Source organism: Schistocerca cancellata, chromosome 6 (genome assembly GCF_023864275.1).
Source record: "Schistocerca cancellata isolate TAMUIC-IGC-003103 chromosome 6, iqSchCanc2.1, whole genome shotgun sequence".
NCBI classification, from domain to species: Eukaryota; Metazoa; Arthropoda; class Insecta; order Orthoptera; family Acrididae; genus Schistocerca; species Schistocerca cancellata.
Window position 1 is genome coordinate 714,366,735 of NC_064631.1, and position 13,557 is coordinate 714,380,291.

A 13,557-nucleotide genomic window follows, 5' to 3' on the forward strand; every position below is an offset into this window, starting at 1 on the left:
TGGTTTATCCCAACTATATGAAATATACCATGTGAGAGGTTTATTGCAGGATGATCAAAAAACTGACAGTTTTAGGGAAATTGTTGATGTTATCCGAGAAATATCATGTAAACAGAAAAATGATTTATTTAATATCTTGAATAGTAATAAGAAAGTGTTCTCTGATAAACCGGGTGTCGTAAATAATTTTGAATACCGTATGGATATCCTGGAACATGAACCATTCTTTGTCAGACCATATCCAATACCTATAGCTAAGAAAGAGGCAGTACAAGCTGAAATTGATAAAATGTTGGAATGGGGGGTAATAGAAAGAAGCAATAGTGAATACAATAGTCCACTTATTATAGTCAACAAAAAGGATGGAGGTGTAAGAGTAGTCATTGATGCACGGACATTGAATAAAATTGTCAGGAGAGAAGTAGATAGGCCTGAAAATTTAGATGATTTATTACAAAAATTTCATAATGTGAAATATCTAACCAGTTTAGACCTTACTGCTGGATATTGGCAGATCCCATTACACAAAGATTCTAGGAAATATACAGCTTTTTTGTTTGCAGGAAAATGTTACCAATACAAAGTTGTACCATTTGGTTTGAATACTTCTGTTTCTGTTTTCATTAGGGCTTTGGATTCTGTATTAGGAAAAGAACTTTGTGCAAGATTGACTGTATATGTGGATGACCTATTGATTGCTACTGATAACTGGGAAGAACATTGTGACCTGTTAAACAAAACCCTTATTGCTCTTCAAGCAGGAGGCATGACGTTAAAGTTAAAAAAGTGTGAATTTGTGAGACAAGAAATTAAGTTTTTAGGACACATAATAACCACATCTGGGATTAGCAAGGACCCAGAAAAGCTTAATGCTATTGAAAAGTGCCCTCCTCCAAAGAACAGGAAACAGTTGAAAGCGTTTTTAGGTCTTTGCGGGTTTTACCGCAAATTTGTGAAAGGGCAAGCTTTTGACAGCCCACATTTGAATAGCTTGTTAAAGAAAAATAGTGTATATATTTGGACATCTGAATGTCAGAAAGATTTTGAAAATTTGAAAACCGAGTTAGTAAGGGAAAACATTTTACATCATCCAGTTTTAAGTGAGCCATTCCACATGATTACAGACAGTAGTGCTTATGGTATTGGTGTTGAAATATTTCAGGAAAACACAGAATCTGGGGAAACTGAACATAATACCATTGCTTTTGCTAGTAGAACTTTAACTAAATATGAGAAAAACTATACTATTTCAGAGAAGGAGGCTTTAGCAATCATTTGGGGATTAAAGAAATTTAGGAATTATTTATGGGGACATAAAACTATAATTCATACAGACCACAAGGCATTAACCTTTTTAAAAAACTGTCGACTGTTTACCGGCAGGTTGAGTCGATGGGCTCTGTACTTACAACAGTTTGATTATGAGATATTATACATTAAAGGTAGTGACAATTATGTAGCTGATGCTTTATCACGGTTGCCTGAGGGTATGAACAACTTACCAAGGGAATATAATGAAGATGGCAAATTTCATGTAAGATATATTAAGGAGGTTCCAGGTAGGAAAAGAATTGAGCAAATTTGTAAAAGTATGAGGTTCCACCAGAATGAGGATGAAATTTGGAAATCAGTGAAAGTTAATTTTAGTAACCCGAATTACCCACAAATCTGTAGATTTTACAAGATATTTAATGGAATTTTATACAGGAGAAAGAATACCAGCACTGAAGAATGGAAGGTGTGTTGGCCTAGGCAATTTGAGACTGAAGTAATTGATTATTTTCATCTTGCCTTAGGGCACTGTGGTCCCAAGAAGTGTATCGAAAAATTAACTGATGTGGTTGTGATTAATGTAGGTGCTACTAAGAAAATTACTGAGAGAATAAGATCTTGTGATGTATGTCAGAGGGCAAAAGTAACAAACAAAAAAATCAAGGTTTCATGCAGAATACCGTACCAGAGGACACATTAGAATTACTGTCAGTGGATTTGTATGGTCCTTTACCTAAAACCTCAGGTAATTGGTCTTACATTGTTGTAGTATTGGAAGTGTTCTCCAAATTTATCAAATTATATCCAATCAGGAAAGCCACTGCTAAAGCAGTCTTTAGCAAGATGACTGAGTATTTTAACACCATTGGTAAACCTAAAGCAGTTTTGTCTGATAATGGACCACAGTTTACCTAAAAAATCTGGAAGGAAGGTATGAAGCAACATGGTGTTCAAGTTAAATATATTTCAGCTTACCACCCGGCTAGTAACCCTGTCGAAAGATATATGCGTGAATTAGGAAGGTTAGGTAGAACCTACTGTCACCATAACCATAAGGCTTGGGGCAGATTTGTAAATGACTTTGAAAAGACCATGAACACCTTATACCATGAAACCACAGGTTTTACCCCTGAAGAAATTTTGTTGGACCGTAAAAGTAAAAGTATTATTGAAGAGGTCTTGCAGTTCCCCCCTATTGTAGGAATTAACCTGCATGAGAAAAAAGAGTTAGTTAAGAAAAGAATGAAAGAGAAAGCGGCCGCTAGATCTAAAAGGCATGACAATAACCTCAAAACAACTAAATTTAAACTTGGAGATTATGTTTTAGTGAAGACCCATGAAAAATCTAGCGAAATTAATAATGAAATTTCTAAATTCAAATACATTTACAATGGGCCTTTTGAAGTGCAAGGAACTCCACATGCTAATGCTTATTTTCTTGTGTACCCTAGGTCAAGAAAGCCTTTAGGAGTTAGAAATATAGTTGAACTGAAAAAGTATGTCCACAGAAACCAATGATGAATGAAATGTAAACCCTCAGGGGGCAATGCACTCTTTGCATTGTCAGGTGCCTGACGAGCACCAGGGACCCGAGTTGTTGTCAGCACTACTTCCATTTCTTTTCGTGCTGCCAACCTTCCTCTTCATCATTCAGAACTTTTACTATCTTCTTTCCTTCTTCTCTATCAGAGTGTATTGAATAGTGTGGCAATGATGTAAGATATTGTGTATTGTTTGTGGATAAGTAAATAAATAATTACATTGGATACACAAGAAAATGACTAAGAATAATGAGAGTATAGTGGGTATTGTTAAAAAGAAAACGAAATGGGACAGTAATTGAAAAGGGAAAAGTGTAGATGAGAAAAGAATAGGTTACTGAAAACAAAAAGATAAATGAATGCCATAATATGACTAAATGTAAATGTTTTTGAAAAAGAAAGGGGCAAATATGATATTGAAAAACTGTATATGTATTTAAAACTGAGGAGATGAACCTGACTAAGGTATGTGAAATAGGTGTGTGAGGTATGTGTCTAGTGCCAGCAAAAGGGTTGGCAGAAATCACTTGCAATAGGATATGAAATTATTGTCCTGATCTGGATGTATGTAATGACCTAACTGTGTGTGGAAAAGCAATGATAAAGGAGTAGTAAGAAATACTTTATTCTAACTTGATCCTGAATATGACATTTAATTCTTTCTCGATTAATGTATATGTTACCTGATTGTGTCATTTGAAAAGAAATGGTTTTGTTGCCAGTGTCTAATTACTGTTTCAAAGTTGCAGGTTTTATGTTTTATACCATTAATGCAAATTTTACCAAAGATGTGACAGAATGATGAAAAGCTTAAAGATGATGACAATAAACTGCTCAAAAATATGCTGTTGGGCAGCAATACAAGACAAAAGAATAAAACTTCTGCGGTCCTGAAGCTAAGGGCTACCAAATATACTATATGAGCAGTAGCCAAAGGACTTGCCATTATGGGGCAAGAAGTTGATAAGTGGTCACGAACTGCCAAACCTAGAGGATGGGGCAGCGTGTCAACTTAAAAAGGTGTTTTTTTGTGTTCTTTATCTAAATTGTGCATTTGTGCCTAAATTTGTATGTAAAAAGACTGCTAAACCAATAATGGGCAGAATGTGTAACATGGACTGCTAGTGCTGAGGCAAGCAGTGAATTAAGTTAGGTTTTTTGAGCAATATGTTATAAACTGACTATTCTTATTGAAGTCAGTGAAAAGTTATTAAAAAAGTGTGTATGTATTCTTGTTCAAATAGTTATTGATGTTTTGAGACTATGTTTTCTTGGATAACTTAAAGTTTTGGACTGCCTTGTTTTAAAACACAGCAGTGATGATTAAAGATAGGCTCTGAATATGTTACTGTGTTTATGTGTAACAAATATTTTGGACTGCAATTAATGAAGAGCAGCTTTAAAGTTAATTATTTTGAAACAACCTTGCAAAGTTACTTTGGTATTTAAAGAGTCAGTTGGAAAAAGGTTCTCATAGTTGTTTGTGTAAATAATTGTGCATATCTGGATGCAAACTGAAATTTTCAATATTTCATTAATTGCTGAACCTTGTAAAATGTATTGTGATCATTAATATGCTTGTGTGTCTATGAAATTTTACATTCCTCTAAAATTATTGAGAGACAAACTTCTGTTTTGCTAAGTTAAAATGTTTTGTGTTGTTGTATATGTGTATTTTCTTTATTTTATTTGAAGGCTATACCATATTCTACTAATATGCAGATTAATTTTGTACTGATTGCCTATTAATTGAACTGTGTATGAAATGAACAAGCTTAAAGATATTTTGTGTTATGTTGAAAATTAGTTTCCTTAAACCAGTGTGAAATTGAAAATGGCTTTAGATGTTTTATTTTGAAAATCTTTTGGAAGAAATGTATGCAATTTCGTAGAGTATATACTGTACGTTTGTAATGTGTGTTTTTTTTTCTCCCAACTGAAGTTGGATGGAATAATTTTTTTTCACAGCCAGCACCACTTAGGTGTTATAGATGTTTCCTTGAAGTATCCCTTACAGGAAACTTCAACGAAACATGGGGCATGTGTAACACCACAGCTCTTATGCTGTATGGATTTATTTGCTTTTGATTTATTTAATGTCACATTGTTGATCTTCTGTAAGTGTGATTGAATCGATAACATAAAATTGTGTACTCTTTTCTTTATATAAACTTTGAAGTCATGTTTTGATTCTATGCAAAGTAGTGTATCTGTAATTTAAAGTTCTTTGTCCCATTTGGAGGGAACAGAACTTATTGTATATAATTGTAATTTTGTGTGAATAATTTTTTGTAGAAGTGTCAATATGTGAAAATGTTCTGTTTTATTTAATGTATTTGTTTGCTGTTATGTAAATTGCTGATCCTCACTTAGGGCTTTTAGTTATTCTGTATGTAAAAGGTGTAGTGGTTCCCCTCGGGAACGGAAATGTGCAGAGCGCGCAAATTGTGGTTGGCATAGGTGGAAAAGGTGGAACTGATAGTCAGTCGGAGACGAGCCACCAGTCGGAAAGGAGCTACCAGTCTGTGCACTGTCAATGTAAAGGTGCATATCATGCTGATTCAGAGAGAGGCTTTTACTGCTTCTTTCCAATGCCTCGGATGGGTGGATAAATAGCTGGATCTATTCTGGAATTTGTATGAATCAACGCCATGAAGATACGATAAAGTCCAGCAATTCTGTCTGCGAATCCACCTACCAACATGCAGTTGCCACCACGTTGCGCAATCACTGTAACGTAATACTATATTGATGTACAGTGAAGGATCAGCCTAATGGATGTGTTAGTGTGCTGAAATATAAGGTAATTCATATCGGAATTTATGTTCCTACCTTGATTTTACTCCTCATCATAACACCTCTCAGGGTCCTCTCCGTTTGAAGTAAAGTGATTACCGAGTGTTCTTACTGAAAGTACATTGAAGCCTAGAGCTCTGTTAAATAATGCCTCTTGAACTTATTAAAGAGAAAGTTAAAGTCAATGATAATTGCTGAAAACAATTTTCCTAGTAAAACTGCTTATCAAAGTACTGTTGCTAACGGTAAAATTAAAAGTCCTTAAGTAAAGTAAATGAACACATTGTTGCCTGTAGTAAATTCTAAAAGGAGAGTCAGTTTCTTGCAATTTTGTCAACATTGTGCTTCGTTGTAGTAAAAGTGAGAAAGTTGCAGTTGTGAAACGTTACATTCTCATGTATGCCAAGTGTTTGTCTCTCTTGTGTGCATATTAACAGTATAAAGACCACTCAGTTTGTGTAAACCCTGAAAGTGATAGTGTTTTTCTGTACCTGTTATAATTTTGAAAATAGTTCCTGCTGCTCTAACTGTTAGCTTCAATCTTAAAACATATGTGCGTCAGAGTTCATTGCACTCGCGTGTTACTAAGTCTAGGTTGTGTCTGTTGTGTTGTCCATTATAGTTACTTATACCTACTTTCATAAACGAGAATGTTAATCTTTCTCTTGCCTAATTAGGCTGGCGACCGTTTCCCTTATTCTAGGAATAGTATAGCTAGGCAAAATTTTGTTTGTCACTATTCCAATATTTACGTAATTCTTACTTTCATTTCCGATAAGCCACCTCCGTTAGGAACAACACGGTCAATTTAACAAAATTCCTCTCAGAGGGTAACACTGTTCTGTTGCTTTGTGCCATAGTTTCTTTTACAAAATTGTTTTATGTTACAACCTGCTTCTGGCATTGAGGTTATGGTACAGTAGTAGCAAGCAAACAGAAAACGAGTGTTATACGTGGCGCCGCGTGACAGGACGTTGTTCAGTTTGCATCTACAAACGGAAAAAATTATAAGTAGTTAGCATTTTACAAACATTGAGTGAACATAAAACGTCCAGCGGCACGAACCTGTACATTACTTGACAGAACTAATAGTGAAAGTTCAGTTTAAATTAAAAATAAAAGGTATCAGTACTTAATAATAGCTAAAATGGACAGGAAATCAGAAATAAGTGTAGACACGCGAGAGCAGAATGCAACTGAGAGCAGTTCAGGCAGCACACCAACAGATGGCATGACGCGCGAGTTAAATTACGTACGTTATCACGCAGACGTTAATAAACAGATCGAAGCTATGTGTGTAGCGCGTACTAAGCAAGACAATGTAGGCGATGTTATCGAAGACAGTGGCTATGCTGATGAATCGAGGGATATGTTTGAATCACCAAAACCAGAAAGGGGTGTAGGATCTGAACACGAAAAGGCAGTAGAACCTAAAAGTGAAAAGAATTCAGATATGATAGAATTGTTAAAAATGTTGTCTGCACAAATTGCAGCGCAAAATGACAATATCAATGACAATATTAAGGCACAAATTACAGCACACAGTGACAATATTAATGCACAAATTGCAGCACTGGGACAACAAAATGTAGAACAAAGACAGCTAATTGCAACACAGGGTAGTGATATCAGTAAACAAATGCAAGAGCAGGGTACCAGACTTAGTAAACAAATTGAAGAAGTCAACTCAAGGGTAGGAACAGTGAGTAATGAAATCAAAAGTATTAAAAGCGAAATTACTGTCATCAATGGCAATATTGCCAATGTACAAGGACAAATTGATGACATTAACGAAAGATTTGACTCTGAAGTAATTAAAATTCAAGATCAGATAGAACCCTTAGTCTGTACTAAGGTTGACGAAAAGGTATTCGGTATTAAATCCGAAATACAAACAGAATGTAACGCGGAATTTGCACAGATTAAACAATCTGTAACAGAAACAAGCAGAGCTCTAACCAAACAGATTCTTACTTGCGAAAAGAAGTGTGAACATAACACTTCACAAATCCAAGGCAAAATGTATGACTTGGAAAGAAAAATACAATCAGTACCTACACATTATACTGAAAAAATGCCTTTCAGTAAAATATTAGAGGGCGAGGAAAAATTCGACCCAGCAAAGAGGCATAACGGATGGCACCCCCTAGACTTTGTAAAGAATTGCGAAAGAAATTTTCCTGAGTATTTGTCTGATCAGGAAAAAATTAATGTCGTAATCAGTGCATTAACAGGAGAAGCAAAAAGGTGGGGGTTGAATCTTGATACTAACCAGATGTCTTTTGAAACTTTCAAACAAAAATTTATTGACGAATACTGGTCAGAACAAAAACAAGACCAGTTGTGGCGTGAATTTCCAATGGCCAGACTGTATGATGTCAGAGGTAGGCAAACCATGAAAGAGTTTTGCGAATCATGGTACAGAAAACTAATACACTTAAAAGCAAGAAGGACTGAAGCTGAGATCGTTTGGGTTCTTTGGCAGAAACTGCCTGAGGATTCGAAACGATGAGAACACACAGTAGTTTTTCTGCGTTCTTGGAAAGGGTAGAGGATGAAGATCACTGGCGAAGAAATCGCGAGTACCGTCCCCATAATAACAATAATTATTCGCGAGAAAGTAATGACCAAGCTGAACGACAGGAAAACGATAGATTTCGTGTAAACACGATTCAAAGAGGTCGTACGAGAGGTAGAGGAAATTATACGACGCGCGGCAGAGGATACATAGCACGAAATTCCCAAACTAGAGACGAAATGGAAAACTAAAGACCGCGTGTGTTACGGGCCGGATTCACGCGGAAACCGGTTTTGGGCCCAAAGAAAAGATACCAAATATTAGATTCGAGAAGGAAAGATGTAAACTATGGGGCAGGAAGGTTAAGGGCGCGCCTATAGCAGACGGGCGCGGAGTGATACATAGTGGCGTTCCCAGTGCGAAGTCACGTGACTGTTCGTGCTTGGGCCAGCGGTTGCCGAAGCAGCGTACATTGCACTTGGCAGCAGACACAAATGGCAGACGTCAGAACAAGATGGCTGCCATAGAGAGAGACAGAAGAGGCGGGATCGGACACTTCCGATGGCCGGTTTCAGTAGTAGATGAATGTAGAAATGAAAATAAAGTTAATATGTCATACGATAAAGATAACTCGGTATCGGAATCGTGCGAAAAGACTTTCTTGAAGAATAAGAGGGAGACAGAAAAGGCGAGTGAAAAGGGGAATATTTGTACTGTTAATGATATGTATGAGGTAAAAGACGTAGATGTGGGGGAGGTTGTGATGAATAAAGAGGAAAGGAAGGTAGAATACGCCACGCAAAAGACGTGTGCACAATTAATAATGGGTAAAAATGAGGTAGAGGAGGACGTTAGTAATCATGACATTATGAGCAGTGCAGATGAAATTATTGTTGATGGAAAGGTGTTTAATAGTTTTGATGCAGAAGGGTCTAGTAAGGATTTCGCACGATTACCTGAAAATGACAGCATGGAAGAAAATGAAATGAAAATTATTGAAGTATGTGACGATTATACTAAGTATGAAGTTAAGGCTGAAATCGTTCAAATTGATATAACAGAAGTGCCTGACTGTCCAAACGATGTGCATTGTGTAGAAAATGAGTCGGAAAACGAAGTGACTGAAACATCTAGTAATAATCTGCCTCACTGTCTAAAAGTTGCTTTCCTGCTCGAATCTGGTAACGAAATAGAACCTAGTGATAGCTCAGACGAAGGAGAGACGACAGATTCAGATACAGATGAGTTTTCGGAGGTCGACAAACATAATTATATCTTTACAGAAAGAGGTTACGAGAAAATTAACGACATATTTTCGAAACAAAATCCGGAATGTGTAACTGAAACAAAACCGAAAGAGCCGCCGGATGATACTATATTAGGGCGGGCTTTACTAAATGAAATGTCAGAAATAGATTTACAGAAACCTAAAGAATGTTCAGAGATAAATATAGTAGACCGTGAACTGTTAAAGATCTGTAAAGATGTAGAGGTCCACAAACCCAAAAAGCCACCTGATATACAATTGAAATCAGTAGGTAATATTTCCTGGAAAGACATTATGGTTGAGCAGGATTTATTATGGGAAGAACAGGAGGAAAAGGAACAGAGAATTATTAAACAAACTATAATACCTGTAAATGTTTGTAACACTGAACTGCAAGTACTTTTAGACACAGGATCCCAAATCAGTGCCATATCAGAATCTTTCTTTAATCATATTTCATGTAATCCAGGGTTAGTAATAATGTCTGTTAGTGGAGTGAAAATTATAGGAGCTACTGGTAGATCCAGCAAGCCCATTCAAAAACAAGTATTGATGGACTTTGAAATAGGAAGCCAAAAATTTGAACATGATTTTTTAGTGGTCCCTGAACTAAGTGCTGAAATGATTCTAGGTATTGATTGGCTAGACAAGGAAAAAGTAATTTTAGATTGTGGTAGTGGAACAGTTAAGATTAATAGGGAAACCGAAACAATAGAAATTAAATTTGAAGGTGACAACCAGGTCCAAGCTGTAAATGTAGAACCCATTTTATTAAAAATAGAATCTGAAAATGATGGTTTATCCCAACTATATGAAATATACCATGTGAGAGGTTTATTGCAGGATGATCAAAAAACTGACAGTTTTAGGGAAATTGTTGATGTTATCCGAGAAATATCATGTAAACAGAAAAATGATTTATTTAATATCTTGAATAGTAATAAGAAAGTGTTCTCTGATAAACCGGGTGTCGTAAATAATTTTGAATACCGTATGGATATCCTGGAACATGAACCATTCTTTGTCAGACCATATCCAATACCTATAGCTAAGAAAGAGGCAGTACAAGCTGAAATTGATAAAATGTTGGAATGGGGGGTAATAGAAAGAAGCAATAGTGAATACAATAGTCCACTTATTATAGTCAACAAAAAGGATGGAGGTGTAAGAGTAGTCATTGATGCACGGACATTGAATAAAATTGTCAGGAGAGAAGTAGATAGGCCTGAAAATTTAGATGATTTATTACAAAAATTTCATAATGTGAAATATCTAACCAGTTTAGACCTTACTGCTGGATATTGGCAGATCCCATTACACAAAGATTCTAGGAAATATACAGCTTTTTTGTTTGCAGGAAAATGTTACCAATACAAAGTTGTACCATTTGGTTTGAATACTTCTGTTTCTGTTTTCATTAGGGCTTTGGATTCTGTATTAGGAAAAGAACTTTGTGCAAGATTGACTGTATATGTGGATGACCTATTGATTGCTACTGATAACTGGGAAGAACATTGTGACCTGTTAAACAAAACCCTTATTGCTCTTCAAGCAGGAGGCATGACGTTAAAGTTAAAAAAGTGTGAATTTGTGAGACAAGAAATTAAGTTTTTAGGACACATAATAACCACATCTGGGATTAGCAAGGACCCAGAAAAGCTTAATGCTATTGAAAAGTGCCCTCCTCCAAAGAACAGGAAACAGTTGAAAGCGTTTTTAGGTCTTTGCGGGTTTTACCGCAAATTTGTGAAAGGGCAAGCTTTTGACAGCCCACATTTGAATAGCTTGTTAAAGAAAAATAGTGTATATATTTGGACATCTGAATGTCAGAAAGATTTTGAAAATTTGAAAACCGAGTTAGTAAGGGAAAACATTTTACATCATCCAGTTTTAAGTGAGCCATTCCACATGATTACAGACAGTAGTGCTTATGGTATTGGTGTTGAAATATTTCAGGAAAACACAGAATCTGGGGAAACTGAACATAATACCATTGCTTTTGCTAGTAGAACTTTAACTAAATATGAGAAAAACTATACTATTTCAGAGAAGGAGGCTTTAGCAATCATTTGGGGATTAAAGAAATTTAGGAATTATTTATGGGGACATAAAACTATAATTCATACAGACCACAAGGCATTAACCTTTTTAAAAAACTGTCGACTGTTTACCGGCAGGTTGAGTCGATGGGCTCTGTACTTACAACAGTTTGATTATGAGATATTATACATTAAAGGTAGTGACAATTATGTAGCTGATGCTTTATCACGGTTGCCTGAGGGTATGAACAACTTACCAAGGGAATATAATGAAGATGGCAAATTTCATGTAAGATATATTAAGGAGGTTCCAGGTAGGAAAAGAATTGAGCAAATTTGTAAAAGTATGAGGTTCCACCAGAATGAGGATGAAATTTGGAAATCAGTGAAAGTTAATTTTAGTAACCCGAATTACCCACAAATCTGTAGATTTTACAAGATATTTAATGGAATTTTATACAGGAGAAAGAATACCAGCACTGAAGAATGGAAGGTGTGTTGGCCTAGGCAATTTGAGACTGAAGTAATTGATTATTTTCATCTTGCCTTAGGGCACTGTGGTCCCAAGAAGTGTATCGAAAAATTAACTGATGTGGTTGTGATTAATGTAGGTGCTACTAAGAAAATTACTGAGAGAATAAGATCTTGTGATGTATGTCAGAGGGCAAAAGTAACAAACAAAAAAATCAAGGTTTCATGCAGAATACCGTACCAGAGGACACATTAGAATTACTGTCAGTGGATTTGTATGGTCCTTTACCTAAAACCTCAGGTAATTGGTCTTACATTGTTGTAGTATTGGAAGTGTTCTCCAAATTTATCAAATTATATCCAATCAGGAAAGCCACTGCTAAAGCAGTCTTTAGCAAGATGACTGAGTATTTTAACACCATTGGTAAACCTAAAGCAGTTTTGTCTGATAATGGACCACAGTTTACCTAAAAAATCTGGAAGGAAGGTATGAAGCAACATGGTGTTCAAGTTAAATATATTTCAGCTTACCACCCGGCTAGTAACCCTGTCGAAAGATATATGCGTGAATTAGGAAGGTTAGGTAGAACCTACTGTCACCATAACCATAAGGCTTGGGGCAGATTTGTAAATGACTTTGAAAAGACCATGAACACCTTATACCATGAAACCACAGGTTTTACCCCTGAAGAAATTTTGTTGGACCGTAAAAGTAAAAGTATTATTGAAGAGGTCTTGCAGTTCCCCCCTATTGTAGGAATTAACCTGCATGAGAAAAAAGAGTTAGTTAAGAAAAGAATGAAAGAGAAAGCGGCCGCTAGATCTAAAAGGCATGACAATAACCTCAAAACAACTAAATTTAAACTTGGAGATTATGTTTTAGTGAAGACCCATGAAAAATCTAGCGAAATTAATAATGAAATTTCTAAATTCAAATACATTTACAATGGGCCTTTTGAAGTGCAAGGAACTCCACATGCTAATGCTTATTTTCTTGTGTACCCTAGGTCAAGAAAGCCTTTAGGAGTTAGAAATATAGTTGAACTGAAAAAGTATGTCCACAGAAACCAATGATGAATGAAATGTAAACCCTCAGGGGGCAATGCACTCTTTGCATTGTCAGGTGCCTGACGAGCACCAGGGACCCGAGTTGTTGTCAGCACTACTTCCATTTCTTTTCGTGCTGCCAACCTTCCTCTTCATCATTCAGAACTTTTACTATCTTCTTTCCTTCTTCTCTATCAGAGTGTATTGAATAGTGTGGCAATGATGTAAGATATTGTGTATTGTTTGTGGATAAGTAAATAAATAATTACATTGGATACACAAGAAAATGACTAAGAATAATGAGAGTATAGTGGGTATTGTTAAAAAGAAAACGAAATGGGACAGTAATTGAAAAGGGAAAAGTGTAGATGAGAAAAGAATAGGTTACTGAAAACAAAAAGATAAATGAATGCCATAATATGACTAAATGTAAATGTTTTTGAAAAAGAAAGGGGCAAATATGATATTGAAAAACTGTATATGTATTTAAAACTGAGGAGATGAACCTGACTAAGGTATGTGAAATAGGTGTGTGAGGTATGTGTCTAGTGCCAGCAAAAGGGTTGGCAGAAATCACTTGCAATAGGATATGAAATTATTGTCCTG